Below are 16,987 nucleotides of genomic sequence, written 5' to 3'. Positions count from 1 at the left end.
GCAAAATCTCTTCCCTTGCATGTCTGCATCTGCAGGGAAATATCCTTCCCTCTCCAATGGAGGGAACATCTATCTCTGGCAAAATCCTGCAAAGTGTGTTAACAGTTGGAACAGTTATAGCTAAAGTGGAAAAGTGATAGCTAAATTCCCTAATTATAACCTACATTAGTTATACATGCCAATACATATGTACATCGATATACATATATATCAGTGTGTGTAACCGATGTAGGTTATAATTAGGGAATTTAGCTATCACTTTTCCACTTAAATGTGGCTAAAAGGAATACAGACATTTTTATCAATCCATCATCCTGTATTTGTAATTCCTGGCTTATAGGTGGTTATTGTATGTGGCAAAAAATGATCAGGAATATGTTTACAAAGACACTCTAGTTATTTAAAATGTGCTTATATTTAATATTAAAGTACAGGTAAATGTGCTGTGAGAAATTATGCCTCATAACTAGAAAGAATTGAGAGTGATTAAGATTACTACATAAATGACCAAAGCCATTCAGATTGATTGAATACTTATTTTAAATTAACAAAAGTAATTGTCTTATAATAAAAGCCCTGATTGTTTAAATCAGTAAATACTAAATTGTTTTGCCCTATCTCACTAGCCTGTTAAACTCTCAATTCTAAATAGTTCCCAAATGGAGAGACACTTAATTGGATTATTCTATTTATTGATGTTCTGGCTTAGTTTTCCTTTGCAATAACCGACTGAGCAGATAGTTTTATATCTGGATTTGTAATTTAGTGTCAAATTATATTTCATTATTACTATAACTGCAATGAGCAATTTCTGGTCAGTTCAGCCAATTGGAGACTGAATGTTGCCCCTTAGTTATTAAGAACCATTAGTAATAATGAGAATAATGCTTCAGAGATTTGCACTCATTCCCCAAAGCTCCTGCATTTGTAAAACCAGAGAAAGCTCAGTTGAACCCTCTCTCTCTGTGCCACCATTTTCATTCCACTCAGTTTTGCCCAGAGGCTACATTTGTTTTCAGAATGATTTTTCTAAAATACTTGTGTTAAGCCTTAGCTCAATTTGTAGCTCACAAATCAGTCCTCTGGGTCACAACACAACACCTCTGTAGTTATCAAAACTGGTAATTTGGTTTGAGATGTTTTCCTCTCCATTATTTTAATTGCAGTCTCTGAGTTGGAATTTCTATTAGTGCAGCTGGGATCAATACCCTGCTATTGCTCTTCTTTTCTACTTTAAATGTTTAGTGGTTCCTGCCTCACTCTTCAGTGTTGGGGCCTCTTGGTGAGTAAGTGTGTATACGTGTTTCAGTTAGGAAATGTATTTGACTACAAATAATGGTGGGAAATGATGGTTAAACAAGTAGGGATTAGTTTTCCTCTAACCCTTAAGAAAAAGAAAGGAAAAAAAAAAGTCCAAGGAGGCAGTGCAGGTCTGGTGCAGAAGCTCCTTCCGTCATCTGACTACATGGTTCTCAGCTTTTGGCTTCCTTCCTCAGGCTTGTCATGTTATAACATGGCTGCCTCCACCCCAGCCATCACATCTTTGTTCTGGACAGGAAAAAGGAAAGGGGAAGGGCAGAAGGTACCTGCCAGCTGAGCCATCCCCACTTTTTAAGGAATTTTCTCAGAGACTCTACCCAGTAATTTTTATCTCTATTGGCCAGATCTTGGTCACATGTTTATCCCTAGTTACAAGGGAGTCTGAAAAATGTTATGTTTTCTTTGGTTACGTTGTCACATGCTATGGTTCCATTAATAAGGAAGAAAGAGAGAGTGGATACCAGGGCGGGGCGGGTGGGGGGAAGCGGGAAGGGTTGACTGTTCCTGCCTCAGCACCAGCAAGGTGCCTGGCCTGCCTCTCCTCCCAGCCAGAGCATAAACCCTGGCCCCACCCACTTTCAGGAGAAGGCCCCTGGAGCAGTCAGTGAAGAGTAACATAGTTGACTCTCTGAAAAGATTTGGAAACAATTTTAAAACCTAAAGTCTTAAATCCTTTAAAGTATCAATTTGACAATGCTACAATAAGAAAAAAATATTTTCGGCCGGGCGCGGTGGCTCAAGCCTGTAATCCCAGCACTTTGGGAGGTCGAGACGGGCGGATCACGAGGTCAGGAGATCGAGACCATCCTGGCTAACACGGTGAAACCCCGTCTCTACTAAAAAATACAAAAAACTAGCCGGGCGAGGTGGCGGGCGCCTGTCGTCCCAGCTACTCGGGAGGTGGAGGCAGGAGAATGGCGTGAACCCGGGAGGCGGAGCTTGCAGTGAGCTGAGATCTGAGCCACTGCACTCCAGCCCCGGCCACAGAGCAAGACTCTGTCTCAAAAAAAAAAAAAAAAAAAGAAAAGAAAAAAATATTTTCTAAGTAGATTTTTAAAATAGTGTTTCCCCACAAACTGCATAATCACAGGGGTCTGAGTGGAGAAAAGGGTAGTGACTTTGTTATTTATCCTGAGTGATTTAGTTGCAGGGCCTCTCCCAGTCACAGTCCAGACTTGGGGTGGCACTGTCTGTGTCCAGAAGGGTCCCAGGCTGCCCCTGCCCTACAGCTGCATTGTCCCAGTCCCAGTTGGACATCCTGGGAGCAGCTCCTGCATCTCATTGTCATTCTGCCACTGCTGTCAGCCTCTCTCGACTCAGTGACTTTTGAATGATTCCTGATTCCTGTTGGGAATTGAGAGTTAATTCTAATCATTCACTATTACAAAGTGGATTTTTCTACGTCTGCAAGTGGTTCTTACTCAACATTCACGTGATGCTTTTTTACCCGTTTGTTCCTGAGTTCACAGGCGCAGAAATGCTTCCTTGGGGTGAGCTAGCAGGAGCATCCACCTTGTTGCCTGTTTGTCCACAGCTGAGTTTTCATTACTAGGGATTGTAACGAGACCTCCCTCCAGAGAGCACCGTTTTATTTAGTTGTTGTCTTTTTCCTCAAAATGCAGGGGGCTGCTTCCTCATGCCAGCTGCCGCATGGGAGAAAAAGAAAAGTTATCACTAAGTGTAAGGTCTTAGAGTAGTGGCGTGGTTAGGTGTCCTGAGTTCTAGTCCCAGTTCCACCATCAATTAGCCACAGGCTCTTGGGTCATTCGCCCTCTCTGGGCCTTCGTTTCCTCCTCTGTAAATAAGATGGTTGGGCTGGAAAGCCTTTAAGGGCCCTTCCAGAAGCTCTAGGAAGCTGAAATAGGAATTTCCAAGAAACTCCTCTACAAAGAGATGGAAGGAAGGAGGAGGAAAGAAAGAAGCAGGGAAGTACTGAGGCACTTACACCTTTTCTCTTCGCTCTCTTTTTGGCCCAGAATACAAATCTGGAGGCCTGGGCATCCTGTCTTGTGGCCTGTAGTGTAAATCCTAAAACAAGGGACGGCCAGAATCAACCCGAGCTTCTGTGAACTGTGAGCTGCCTGTAGGTTGGTCACAGGAGAGAGACTGTGGTGAAAGGCAGCTGCTGCTGTCTCCCTCCCCTCACAGAACTGCACAGGTCTAGGGTAGGGGCAGGCATGGGGACTGCTGGGCACCGCCCTCTTTTCCTCCACCTCACAGATCATGGAACTGCACTTCGCCGGCTTGTCCTCTATTCCTGGCCAGATCTGGGGGGCGTGGCCGAGGGGCTTCTTTAATGGATAGTTTGGTTTTGTCTGGGTGAATTTTTTCCAGTTGCAACTGTGTCATTTACCTTGAAAGGTTGACAAGGAAGGCAGGATTTTTATTTTATTTTTTTCAATGTTTTCCGAAAGGCTAAACACACTGTTGGCACTCAGGAGATCTCAATAACTCATAATACTTGCTATGGAAGATTAATTTTTACTTCCAGAATCCTGTTTTTCCAGAAACCTGGTGAGATCATCAAGCCACTATGTACAATTTACATTCTCATGCGGTTTAAATAAAAGGGGGGAAATTATTTATAAATGAGAGAAAAGAAAAACAATAATTATGCCAGGAAAAAAAATCAACTCTGCCACGTAATGCTAATGACATCTGTATCATGTGTGATTGAATATTTCCATTCAAATTAAGATTATAATCATACTTAGAGAATTACTCTTAGAAGGTATTAGGAACTTAAAAATTATATTTTTAGGAAACTATGACATTTTTTGAGGATATCTAGCCCCAGAATAAGCCGATAGGAAATAGTCAAAGAACTAACCAGTCCTATTTGAGGCTGTTCTGAAGGAACCTTCTATGTTTTATCACCTCATTTTACCTCTAAAACTGTTCCTCCTCAAAACTCAGGATAGTCATGAACTCTTTATCTGGCACCTTTAGGAAGTGCCAGCGATGGCAGGAATGCCTTGTAGACAGCAGAAAGCACAAATGGTAAAAGACTGGGTGAAGTGATAGAGGGCTTCTCCTAGCCCCTTGACAGTTCCCTGAGGAATTCTCTGTGGCTGTGGAAGTCAGGGAGAAAAGGCCATGAACAGTGTGCTCTGCTGATCTGAGCCTGGGAACATGTACCAAGCTGTGCAAAAAGGCACACATCATGGGTGGCTGTGAGGCACTGAAACTGCTTTTCAACCTACTGGGGCCTCAGATTCCTGCCCACTTCCATTTTGGCCCTACCTTCTTTTTCCAGCTTCCTGCTGTGTCCCTCCAGTAACTCAGATAGCCTCTCTCCCAGCTGACATCCTCCCTGCTGCTTTCCTGGGGTTGCCGTGTCTGAACTGCCCTCAAAGCAGCCTCAACTAGGCGTAGCTGCTGCTCGGGACCCCTGGATACACTCTTATTGAGGGAAAAGGGGTCAGGTGGATCACACGTGTTTTTCAGCTAGGCAAGTCCGGGTGTCTTGGTTAATTACAAGCCACTGTAGCTGGTCTAGAATCACCACCAGGGCTTGTCGGTTCTGCTTCGCTGCCCTGTCTGGGAAGACATCGCATCCCTTCCTGAGACTGTCTTTTCTCACAGCTGTCTCTTTCCACATAAATGCTGCCTTCTCCCTCTAGTTTCTCAGTCATTTCAACATTTTCTTACAGGTTCAGGATACTGATGCAATAAATGTTTTGATTTTGGCCTTGGCCACATTTTTGCAACCCCTCAGCATTTTGGAGGGAAAGATGAGCTCATTGTGACATGATTAAGCAATTACATTTGTGATAAGCCAATGTAGGAGCTTTGAAAGCAACACATGGAAAAGATATGATTGCATACCGTAGAACTCCTCACCAATGGGGAATACGTGAATACATATGATCTGTATCTCCATATCCAAGAGCTAAATTCAGACTTGGGATAATGAAGTATTTATTATTTTCTTTCTGTTTTCATTAGAGAAGATGATAACTTATTGACAGATTTGGCTCATTTTAGAGCCAGTTTTTTATCACATCTCCAGAAAAGGAAGATCAATGTGTCAGAAGAGATGCTAGTAGCCAATTTAACTTTTATCCATTTGTAAATGTTAGTCTTCATTTTTTCTTCTGTGTAAAATACTTTCCCTATAATTCTCAAAACATTCTTTCAGAGTCTTATTCCATAAGATCTAAGCAAAACTCAAATCTGTTTAATTCTCATAAAGAACAGTTTTAGCTATTGAACTTGCTTTATTTTGTGATTAGCATGAAGCTGGCAGTGTTCACAGGTTTGTGAAAAGACTCAAGCATCCACCTCTTCCATCCCCAGCTTCACACCCTACTGCAGTAAAAGTGTCATAAAGAAAAGTCACCAATATTCTCTAAATTAGAATGTAGTCGCTTAGAGTTAGTTGTATACCTTGAGTGTCTCTGTTCAGGTCTGCCCCATTTTCATTAGTTTTTTACTTCCTTAGCTTCCAAAGGGCTTATTAGTAATACTAATGATTGCTTGATATACTGTAATAAACCCAGCAGTTGACATAAAACAACTGAAAGCACTGGGGAGATGGTGTACTTATTTCCAAGTGGGGAAAATCATAGGGTTTTGAATTTCTACTCTACCATCCACAGAGCTGGAAGCACTTGAGTGTGCAACTTCCAGCCAACGAACCCCAAATAAGAACTATTTCCATTTTTATTACATTTAAGACCATGTCCTGGCACAACAGTCATGTTTATTCACACAACTGTTCTCAAAGGAGATTCAGGGTGAGCTGTGGCACAGCTGGAATGAGTCTGCAGCCCTGGATCGGGTTCTCCATGAGGGGCTGAGTGTTGGTCGATGGTGTCAGTGATAACGTGTTCCATCTTGGTGTGTGGTCATGGCTGTAGAAACAAGTGAGGAACCACTGAAATGCTGTACATCTGGACAGATCAATCTGATTTCCTTATCCAGTCTGTCTTCTTTTGTGGCTTTTCCTTCAAAGTGACTGCAGAATTAAAGCTTTTACTCAGTAGTGTCTATTGCATTCCAGGAATGGGGCATCCGGTATACTTATAGCTACTGTCTCTGTAGGTGTATGGGAGAGCACCCTTAAGGTTTCTTTTCCCTGCCCCAGAAGCCAGGGGCCTCACTCCAGCTTTCCCTAACTGTGGAGAGAGGGCCCTGCTGCTGGTGGCTCTTCCCACAACCCCAGGCATTGAAGTGTTCTGTGGAGGGGCTTTGGGATACTTGTCAGGTTCCTGGGCCCTCCTCCTAGGGCTGGGGCCATTTAGCATGTAGCTGGTAGGTGACACTAATAGGCCACAGGCCTGGGTGTGTCATTTATGGCAGGTCTGGGTTTTGCAGCCACTCAGGTGGTGGCTCAGCCATAGCCTCAGAGCCACAGAATGCCAGCTGTTGTGGGTCAGGGCATACTGCTTGCTTCGCATTTTGTCAGCTGCCCAGGGGAAGGTATTAATGGCCTGGTAGAGCATATAGAATCACCAAATTGGAAAACTTGCTGCTTAGAGTGTGGTCCAGGGATCACCAGGAGCTTGTTAGAAGTGCAGAATCCCAGGCCTCCCAAGGCCAGTAAGTTGTATGTACTGAAAGTTTGAGGAACACCGAGCTAGCCCATCTCTTCGTTATGCAAGCTCGCTCTTAAATCATCCCTGATACACATGGCTTATCTGAATCTCTTACTTTCAGGTTCTAATTTTTAAAACCTATAGGCTCTAGGATCCACCTAATATCTGGATGAAAAAATTTTTCACTTGATATTTGCGTTTTTGATAATTGAAAAGAAAAGATCATGTTTACCCACTGAGAGTGGTTTATTCTAAAACACAGGGTATATCCCTTATGAAGAGGGTAGAGGTGTGTGTTTGGGGTTTCAGGTAGCAGCCTTACCTGTTGGACCATGAAAGTGGCAAATGAAACTTCTGAGATGAAGGAACTACTGAAGCTGAACGTGTGAGTCCATTAGATTGTTATTTCATGGTGTGGGGCCTGTATATTCAGAGTCCTCTGAATGGGGACCTGAAAAGCTAGGCAGTGTTAACTATCTGACAGTTGATAAGAAAAAAGCAATGACAAAAGATATGCATCAGGAAATCACAGGGTAAGGACAATACATGACACAGATAACTCCTTTGATGCTTTGCTATGCTGGTATCCATTTCCAAAAAAATATGGTGTAGTCTTCTGGATTCAAAGGTAAGTTTTAGTTGTGTGACTTCACCTCCAAAGAGGGTGTTGGTTTCCATCCAGGATATGAAAGAAAAATGGAGGCAGACTTCTCATTACCACGTTTTTTACCTCCCTGAAAAGCGGAAGTGGTACTTTAGGGATATCTGGTCTACCAGAATTGTCAGGATTTCCCCCAAGAGAGGAAACAAAAGTTAATAACTGCCACTACTCCTTACCTTGATGTGCCTGGTGCTTTTCTTAATTTCAAAATAATTTTTTGCTACCCAAATAATACACAGTCATTGCAGAAAAATCAGAGAATACAGATTAGCAAAAAGAAGAAGACCCAGAATCCTACCATCCAGAAACAACCATTATACATAATTTGGTGTCTGCCTTTATAGGATTTTTTTCTGAGCATCCATATATTTCTGTAGATATATAAAATTTGGGGTAATAATTTACTAAAAAATGGCATTGTATATTTTGTTTTATAGTCTAATTTTCTAACTATAGTGCAAACATCTTTATATGCCAGGAAACGCATTTCTATAATAGTTTGAATATTTGTACAGTATTCCCTTATATTTTTGCACTGTACTTTATTCACCAGTGCCCTATTGTTGGTCCTATAGGTTGTATTTGCTTTTTCACTACTATAAACAGCATTGCCAAAAAACATCTTTGTAAGAGGTCTTTGTGCATATCCTTCCTTATTAGAAGACACTCCTACAATCAGAATTACTGGGGTAAAACGTGTTCTCTTTAAAGCTCTTGATCCCTGTTGCTAGGGTATTCTAGCAAAGGTGCCATTTCACTCTCCCACAGACATGGATGACAGTGTCATAAAAATTGTCTTTATGGAAAATATTTTCCACTCCAGTAGAGTTTCTATCTTTTTTTTTTTTTTTTTTTTGAGACGGAGTCTCGCTCTGTCACCCGGACTGGAGTGCAGTGGCCGGATCTCAGCTCACTGCAAGCTCCGCCTCCCGGGTTCCCGCCATTCTCCTGCCTCAGCCTCCCGAGTAGCTGGGACTACAGGCGCCGCCACCTCGCCCGGCTAGTTTTTTTTTTTGTATTTTTAGTAGAGACGGGGTTTCACAGTGTTAGCCAGGATGGTCTCGATCTCCTGACCTCGTGATCCGCCCGTCTCGGCCTCCCAAAGTGCTGGGATTACAGGCTTGAGCCACCGCGCCCGGCCGAGTTTCTATCTTTATTCAACATCCATACTGCTGCCTTTAACCCCTCCATAGAATAACAAGTTGGAAGTAGCTGAAAAATATGATGTAAAAAGTCAAGTCGTATCTTTTCAAGGTTACAAGATGATCTCATCATTCTTCCTTCTTTCTAAACCTTCTCTCCTTCTTCCACGTTTGTGAAACTTCTATTTTGTACATCACCTGATTCGGGAAGGGAAGGAATGTTCCACATGCTCTCACTCCCCTTTTTATTTTGACCTGACCCTGACATCTTCTGACGTTATTATTGGCCACAAAGGAAGCGAAACTGAGCAGTTCAACTTGTGCTTAGAAGAATGATTTTCCTTTTCGTAACAAGAATAGTTACAAGGAGTCTTTCCTTTGTCAATTATGGAGATAACTGGGCTTTCTCTACAAGTTCATATTTAATATTTCATTATCCCAGACTCAAGGAGAGTGAGGCTCAAACATGTAGGGCCACAGATAGCCTGAACTGGGAAATTGGAGGTCTCTCTATTAGACAGTGTGATGAAGGGCTCGCCATCTGTTAGATTATAACACTTTCTGCTCTTCATTGAGAACTCCTATAAGAAGCTCCTATTATAAAGAGTATGAATTTTCAGTCACCAACTCAGATATAAAAGCAGTACTGCTTTATTTCTCTATAATTGAGCTAAACTTCATCTTGAGCTGCTGCCCTCACCCCCTAATAAGTGAAGACACAGTCCTGCTCTTCTCAGGGATCCCAATGCCTGCAGGGCTCAGCCCAGGGGAGGTTCTATCCGTGATCCTTTCTCAGAACCCTTCTGGCATACAGATTTTTGTCAGATTCCTTCCAGTTGTCTTCCTCCCACCAGAAGCCCAGACTTGGCATCTGAGCTGGAAAAGCTGCCCTTGCAGTCCCACGTGTTCTTCTGCCTTCCGGTTCACAGTGTGAACCCTCTGCTCGAGGTTTTTAGCCTTTTCTGGCTGAGAAAGCCTTTTCTGTCTCCAAAAGCCCAGCTCTTGCAATAGAGAGACTTGCCCTTCAAGACCATTTCCTCTGCTATGAGTTAAAACAAAATTTTCAGAAATTCAATTACTAAGTTTATCTGCTACCATCCTCCCTGAAGCAGTGAACAGCCAGGACTCTGTAGCTGGAGGGCCCCAAGGCCATTAAGAAAACTGTGGGAGAGGGAAACTTGGTTATTATTTCTGCATTTCATTCTCCACATCATTTAGAATGTATCTTGTATTTTTGTTTTGTTTGTCACATGGGAAGGTCTTGGCTTCTCAATTAGATTGTAAGCGGCCCAAAGGCAAGGACAAGCTATGGCTCCTCTTACTTGGAGTCCTTGGGGCCGTCAATGAGAGCAGGCACTTCAGGACTAGGTGCAGCTGAGGTATAAAGGAGAAAGCCCTGAACTGGGAGTTGGGAGATGTTTGTTCTCTTTCTAGACCCACCATTGACAAGTGGCCTGACCTCAGTTGTAAAATGAGGGGGCTGGACTGACTGTCTTACCCATCCTTAATTTTCTCATCATGTCCAGTAAGTTTGTTCTCCAAATGGGCCCAATGTACACATTTTCTAAGGAGACTTAGAAACAAGGACTGGAGACTTGTCAGTGTTATGTTAAAATTTTCAAAATATTTCACTATTGCACTGAATTTTAGGAAAAAAAAAAAAAAAAAAGAGTCGCCAGTCTCCATCCACTTCCTACATTGCTCATTTGATCATGAGCAAAGCCAATGCTGGATTTCGTCACTGCTGCGTCTACTGCGTTCAGGACGTGTTTTATAAGCACATATACAGTGGCTTTTCTTAGAAGAGTTGCAACAGCTAATCATTGTCCATCTGATTTCTCAACATCCTGCCAGAATAAATCCCTTTTTAAAATAAATCTTAACTAATATAATTGTAAGGATTTCTCCCATGAGCTCTAGTGTAAGACTGAGAGGCCTGGAGTTTCCTGGTGAACAAATCCTTGAGATAGGCTTAGGCTAACTTTCTCTTTTGTCTTTTTTGTTTTGTTCTTTTTGGTAGATTTCTTTCATTTCCTAATACAAGATGAATATTAATTCTGTTCCTCTTGTTTCTAAGCCCTGCTCTGTCATCTCCAGATCTCCAATATTTATTGAGATCCTGATTTTCTCAGGATGACTTTGCTACAAATGAAAATGACAAGCACATAATGTGGTTTACAGAGAATTAAAATTACTGAGTAGAAGAAAGGACTCTGTGTAGAATGCTATATAGTCTCTTCAGGCATTTTGAACTGTCAAATTTTTATGCAAGAGGAGTCTTACTACATCATTACGCATGGTACATTGCTGTGTATCAGGCCTGCATTACCTTCTCATAAACTTTCAAAGTTCTTGCAGGCCCAAGGACTTACACACGTGTGCTAGATATGTTTAAGTGTTTCTAGCTGCAGTTACACCTCCTCAGACTAATTACATATCGATCTCCTGGTCTTCTCCCAGAATCTCTGTCAAGCTGTGTCAAAATTTAAAGTGTCTGTCATTCCTCTGGTTAGTGTCTGGCTTTTGCTCCCCCTCCTTTTCCCATCAGAAGAGTATGTTTCAGAATGATGGACCTGAATGAAGCTTAGAAATACATTTAAAGTAAGATGGATGTCCCATTTCTGAGCGGGGGGGAAAAAAAAAAAAACAGCAGCGTGTCTAAAGTATCTGCCTTACTTTCTATATATTTTTTTCTTAATAGTGTCCTGGTTTTAGAATGAGCTCAGGAATATGAATTAAACATACACATCACTGACATTGTTTCTGCAGCAAATCATAAAAAAAAATGAGAGGGCAGTCGAATAACTGTTATAGCAAAGCCACCCCTCTTATAAAAGTGTGAGAGGGCCTATAGACCAGAAAGATCCTTTATTGTACTCCTCTGCCAAATGAAAATATAAGCTTTAGCTTAATCATTTCAGCCTAGGTTCAGTTCTTCAATTACAGGACACTTCTGTGAAATCAGGCTGAGGAAGAACCTTATGATCCGTATTATAAATGCAGTTTGGATCTCCATGTTAAAAATCCTATATGTCACTTCACTGCCACCACAGGTCATTATTTCCAGCACTGTGATCAGCCTTGTCACTTTCACAGCCCAAAATTGCAGGCCAACAGGCCTTGTCAAAATTATAAAATTACTAAGAATTAACAAAGTCTGAGATTTTGTCGTAAATATTGGTGGAGTAAAGGAGTTGCTTACGTATTTTTAATCAGTTCAGAGTTTCAAAGAACTGGCTTCTGAAACTATGAAAAAAAGAGATGAAGGCAGGTTATTCATTACATTCCGGATGAATAGCGTCTCCCAGGAAGGAATTTGGAGGCCCATTTCTGAAGGCATTTGTTTCTGGCGTTCTGGGGAATGCCTCAATGTGGGGAGGCCAGCCCTCTGCCAGTTTTGTGTTCGTCGTCACCCAGAGCCTTTTTCCCTCCTGGTTTCAGATCTGTTTTTGTTGTTGTTGTTGTTGTTTTTGAGATGGAGTTTTGCCCTTGTTGCCCAGGCTGGAGTGCAATGGCGTGATCTCGGCTCACTGCAACCTCTACCTCTGGGGTTCAAGCGATTCTCCTGCCACAGCCTCCTGAGTGTCTGGGATTACAGGTGCCTGCCATCATGCGTGGCTAATTTTTTTGTATTTTTATTAGAGACGAGGTTTCATCATGTTGACCAGGCTGGTCTTGAACTCCTGACCTCAGGTGATCCACCTGCCTTGACCTCCCAAAATGCTGGGATTACAGGCATGAGCCACGGCGCCCAGCCCAGATCTGGTCTTTATTCACGGTGTCAGCCGGTGCCCCGGATGTGTCTTTGTTGTGTGTGTGATGCACCATCTCACCTGAGTTTTCTGCCACTGGATCACATGGGTCTGGTTGGCAGACCAGTATCCCAGCTCCCCAGCCACTCAGTGCCATTGATGGGGGCTTTAGAAATGCAAATAAGGTGTTTATTCAACCTTATACAGGTCTCAAGCCAGGCTCCAGGGCCAGATTCCTAAACCAAACAGCCTGCAACAGCTGGAGGTGCCCTCGTTCACAGTCTGTTGGCTTCGTGGGGGATTACTGGGCACTGGGGAGTTGGCAGTAATTTTGGCACTGGAATGGTGCACGGCAGTTTATTCAGTCAATGGTAAACGGTTACAGCCGCTGCCTTGGAAACCACATTGAGCATGTGTGTGTTCAGTGAAGTGTCTGTAGGACTTACTACCCGGCTTCATCTTACATGTTTGTTTATTGTCTGTCTCCTTCACTAGATTATAAGCTCTCTGAAGGCAGAGACTGTTTTATTCACCACTGTGTCCTCTAGTGCCTGGCACATGATGGGTGCTCAGTAAACATTCTTTGATTAAATAGATGATACAACTAAATTGCAAATTGTGAGTGACAAATTGTGTGTAAAGTGACAATCATATTAATCGTTGCCCAAAAATTCTAGAAAGGGGTACCTGAGCTTGTCATATCCTGAGACTTGTCCAGGAATTTCCTTTGGAATGAGAGATACCTTCAACTAGACATGCCCACTGCTAGGGAGGGGGTGCTCTGGGGACACACCAGTTGGCCAGTTCTGGGAGGAGGGCTAGTCTGGCAGGCATCAGGCAGCAAGAGGCAGTGCAGGCCCAGGACTGCAGAGAGTGGTTGTGAGGGGCCCTGGCACAGGCAGCATTGAGGTAGGTCCAGCACCTGGAAGTCTGTCAAAAGGCAGGACTTGACTCTCCTGCCCTCTTCTTCCGAAGACTCCAGCTGAGAATGCCCACCCAGGCGAAATGGCCAGCCCATTCACAGCAGGCTCTCCCACCTAAGGTGGGTGAAGGAGCTAAGCCATGATTTCAGAGCCCCAGCCACTTTGGGGCAGAAAAACCAACACGATGATTCCAAGTGAAGTGGCGTCATTCGTCTGGAATAATACCTGAGATGTGTTGTCTCCCGCCAAGGAAATCAAGGATGTGGACACACAAGGACTGAGATTAAGAGCAGAGCTTTAATAAGCAAAAGAAAGAGAAAGGCTATCTCCTGCCAAGAGAGGGCTCCCAAGTGGGTTTCTGGTCTGCCACAAAATGCACAGGGTTGTATAGATGAGCTTGAGGAGGTGGTGTCTGATTTACATAGGGCACAAAAGATTGGTCGGAGCAGGTGTGCTATTTGCATAAGATGCAAAAAACTAGGTAGGACTAGGTGTGCCATTTGCACAGCTTTTGAAAATCTGGCCGTCCCCCACTGTAATCTTTTATTATGCAGATGGGTTCTCTACCTGGCAGGCGCCATATTGCCTATTCCTTTACTGTATGCATGGGGGACAAAGAACAGGGAAGTCGGAGCCTCCATGTTGAACATACCTGGCCTTCAGGTAGCCCTTTTCTATTGGCGCAGCTGCTGGCATTCATCCGTGCAAGCTTCCAGCTTGCTTATCTATGTCTACAGCTCGAATTTTCAGGCTGCTCTTTGTTAGAAAAGAAATGATTTGGGGGCTGCTTTTTTGTTAAAAGCAAAATTCTGCCAAGGGCTCTTTTACACTCACTATATGCCTAAATAATTTCTTTCCATCTCCCGTATCACAAGGATTGTGCCCTTGAGAGGTGAGAGAACGTACTGGTGAGGAGCACAGATCCAAGCCAAATGGTCTTGAGCGGGTTGGTTAGTGGTTCATCTATCATAGTGTTGCTTTAAAGATTAAATTAGATAGTATACATAAAGCTTGTAGGACAATGTCTGGCAAATAATAAGAGCATAATAAATGGTTGCTATTGTCTAAATTAATTTTCCGTTAAATTTAAATGGCCAAAAACAGGATACACAGGAGAGGTAAAATGTTGGAAAATATATATATAACAAATGCCCAGGCTAATAGTACACTTTCTGCATCATAGAAGGCCTGAGCTTGTGCACTGCTTTCTTTAACACTGTTTTCATTTTATGTTATCGAAGGAAAGCCTGATTGTCTATAATCAAATGAAAAAGAATCTCCCTTCTCCTTAGGAAAACACAAACTAATTTGAAAGCCTTGTTAATGGTGTGCTAGCAGCTCCCATCCTCTCACCAGCCTTGGGGCAGTCTGTGCCACTGCTCTGTTTGGTTCTGGTCTGTGTTTTACCCTAATTCAACAGGTGCTTGCTAGGTCCTTTGAGAAGACGTGTAATAGATATGATAAAGTCAGAGCCCATCCCACAGTCATGTCGTCTGTGCTTCTCCAGGGAGGCATAGAGACTTTTCGTGGCAATTAATTATTCACATTTTCTGTCCTTCCCCTCAAATACTTGGTTTCCTATCCAGCTCCACAGAGGCACATTTCTCTGGGGGGTGTGTAACTCTAACACTTGATGACAGCTTGAAGCTGCGTTCTGTGTTCTTTGCTGTGTGTTTTCAGGTCACGTGCAGCGGGTACATGCTAGTGATGGCCGGAGCATGCTAATGCCGCTGCTCATTCTCCTTAGCTCCTCTGGGGCAGAGTCTTAGCCACTTACATGTCCCTGGTTCATGCAGTGCAGAGGGGCCTCTGGGGGTTGGGTCTTCATCATCCTGGCTCGCCTGCTCTTGGCTGCGTCCCAAACTGCCAGGCGAGCTGGTACTTGGTGGCATGCCTTTCAGCTCACCCCCCTGCTCTGAGGCCGGGCATTTCGCCCTACTGCGGAGCTGTAAACATTCACTCATCCATGCAGACTTCAGCGTGGTCTTTGTTACTGCTCTCAGGGAAACCTTTGTGTAACTGATAGAGATGGCACAGGGCTGAGCGCCCTGACAACTCCACTGGGGAGTTTCAGAAGCCACCTTCTCCTGGGCCTCTCCACACCCAAGCCGCTCACGCCATGCTTTAGGCTTTCTTGGGTCACTGTTGTGCATTCCTTTCACTTGTGCACCCACCTGTGGTGCTGGCCTGTTTGGGTTGCCCTTGAGGGCACTGCTGAGATGTGAAGACCTGGGCATGTGCCAACAGGGAGGGCAGTTTCTAGCTTACTCTTCCTCCAAGTCCTGGGGCCAGAGGAAAGAAACGTAAGTGGGTGTCCAAGAAATGGAGCTGTTGGCTGCTGGCGGGGATTGAAGCCAATGAGAATGAGGTGGGAGAGCTGTGCAGAGGGGCCAGACGGGAGCCACTGTGGCCACACATGGATGGAGAATGGCAGCTGGCCACTCTGCTATGAAATGGATACAGTGGAGAGGCGAGCACACTTCTCTGCAGAGCCTGGGCTGATGGTGCACACGGAACTCGGAAGCTGGAGTTAGTGCTCATACTCTGTGTGACCTTGGCAGACTACTCCACCTCCTGTGCCTCAATTTCCTGTTCTCTAAAATGGGGACAATCATAGCACCTCCCCTTTCTATAGTAGTTGTAAGGATTAAACGAGTTCATACATGTAGAACATGGAGACAGCACCCATGTTAGCTAACATGTCACCCTGTGTACCTGGCCACATGCACACCTGGGGGTGGGATCAGGACCTTGAAGGGACTGCGTGGTGGCCCTGGCAGCTTCTTTTCCCAGATGTTCCTTTACTTTGCATGGTGTTTTCCCCCTGTCATTGAAATCATCTGTACTTTTTTCAGGTAAAATTCTTGATCCCCAGATTGTTCAAAGTCTTTCTGTCCTTTTCCATCTACATGGAGCATTCACTGATGTTTAGCAAAGTCGCATGTCTCCACTGTGGGAGTTCAAGGCCCCAGAGAAAAGTGAAATCCATTTAGATGAAGTGGTGTTTTCTCCTAATTTTACTGGAGTTAGTGACTGGCAGGAAATTTCATTGCAGCATTACTACTTTTGCGTCAACTGTACTTCTGCCGATAGCGTCATGAATGTTCAACCAAATGGAAATAAACCAGGCAGGCAGAAAGGGCAAGCAGAGAAAAGGGCCAGAATCATCTCTGAATTCTGATTGTTTTCCTAGCCATCATGATGAATTTTCATGATTCAAGTCTACATGGGGGCACACACTTATCAGATAACTGCATAAAAATGAGAATATGATCTGAAAGTAACTGGCCCATCCTTAAATTCAGCCCTTCATCTACACAACACAAAATTCCAGTTGCCAAAGGACATCTCTCCTCGAAGTCATTTGGATGTCTCAAGCCAAGTGGCCAAGGTGCAACTTTCTGTCTTTTCCCACAAATCTGCCCTTCTTCCTCTATTTCCTATTTCAGCTAAACCACATCAGATCACTTGTTCAAGCTGGAAACATTAAGGTATTCTCCTCTCCAACTTTTCCTACACCCCACGCACCAGGCCTGTGGACTCCCTGGCCTGCCATTTGCATCCTTATAGCCTGTGAATCCATGCCTCTTCTATTCACCCACTTGACTGTCTGCCCTGGATCTGTAAGTACTGCTGGGTAACAGCCACC

At 43.8% G+C, this 16,987-nt stretch overlaps 1 protein-coding gene across 1 annotated transcript in view; it reads left to right on the top strand.

Annotated features, from left to right (window-relative positions):
• FAM124A (family with sequence similarity 124 member A) overlaps positions 1-16,987 on the top strand; it is a 62,630-nt gene that overhangs the window by 9,458 nt on the left and 36,185 nt on the right. The window lies entirely within an intron of this gene.

Source organism: Trachypithecus francoisi, unplaced genomic scaffold, assembly GCF_009764315.1.
Source record: "Trachypithecus francoisi isolate TF-2019V2 unplaced genomic scaffold, Tfra_2.0 Lachesis_group18, whole genome shotgun sequence".
Taxonomy (NCBI): domain Eukaryota; kingdom Metazoa; phylum Chordata; class Mammalia; order Primates; family Cercopithecidae; genus Trachypithecus; species Trachypithecus francoisi.
Note: the sequence above shows the minus strand (reverse complement) of the source record. Positions and strands in the feature narration are given on the sequence as shown.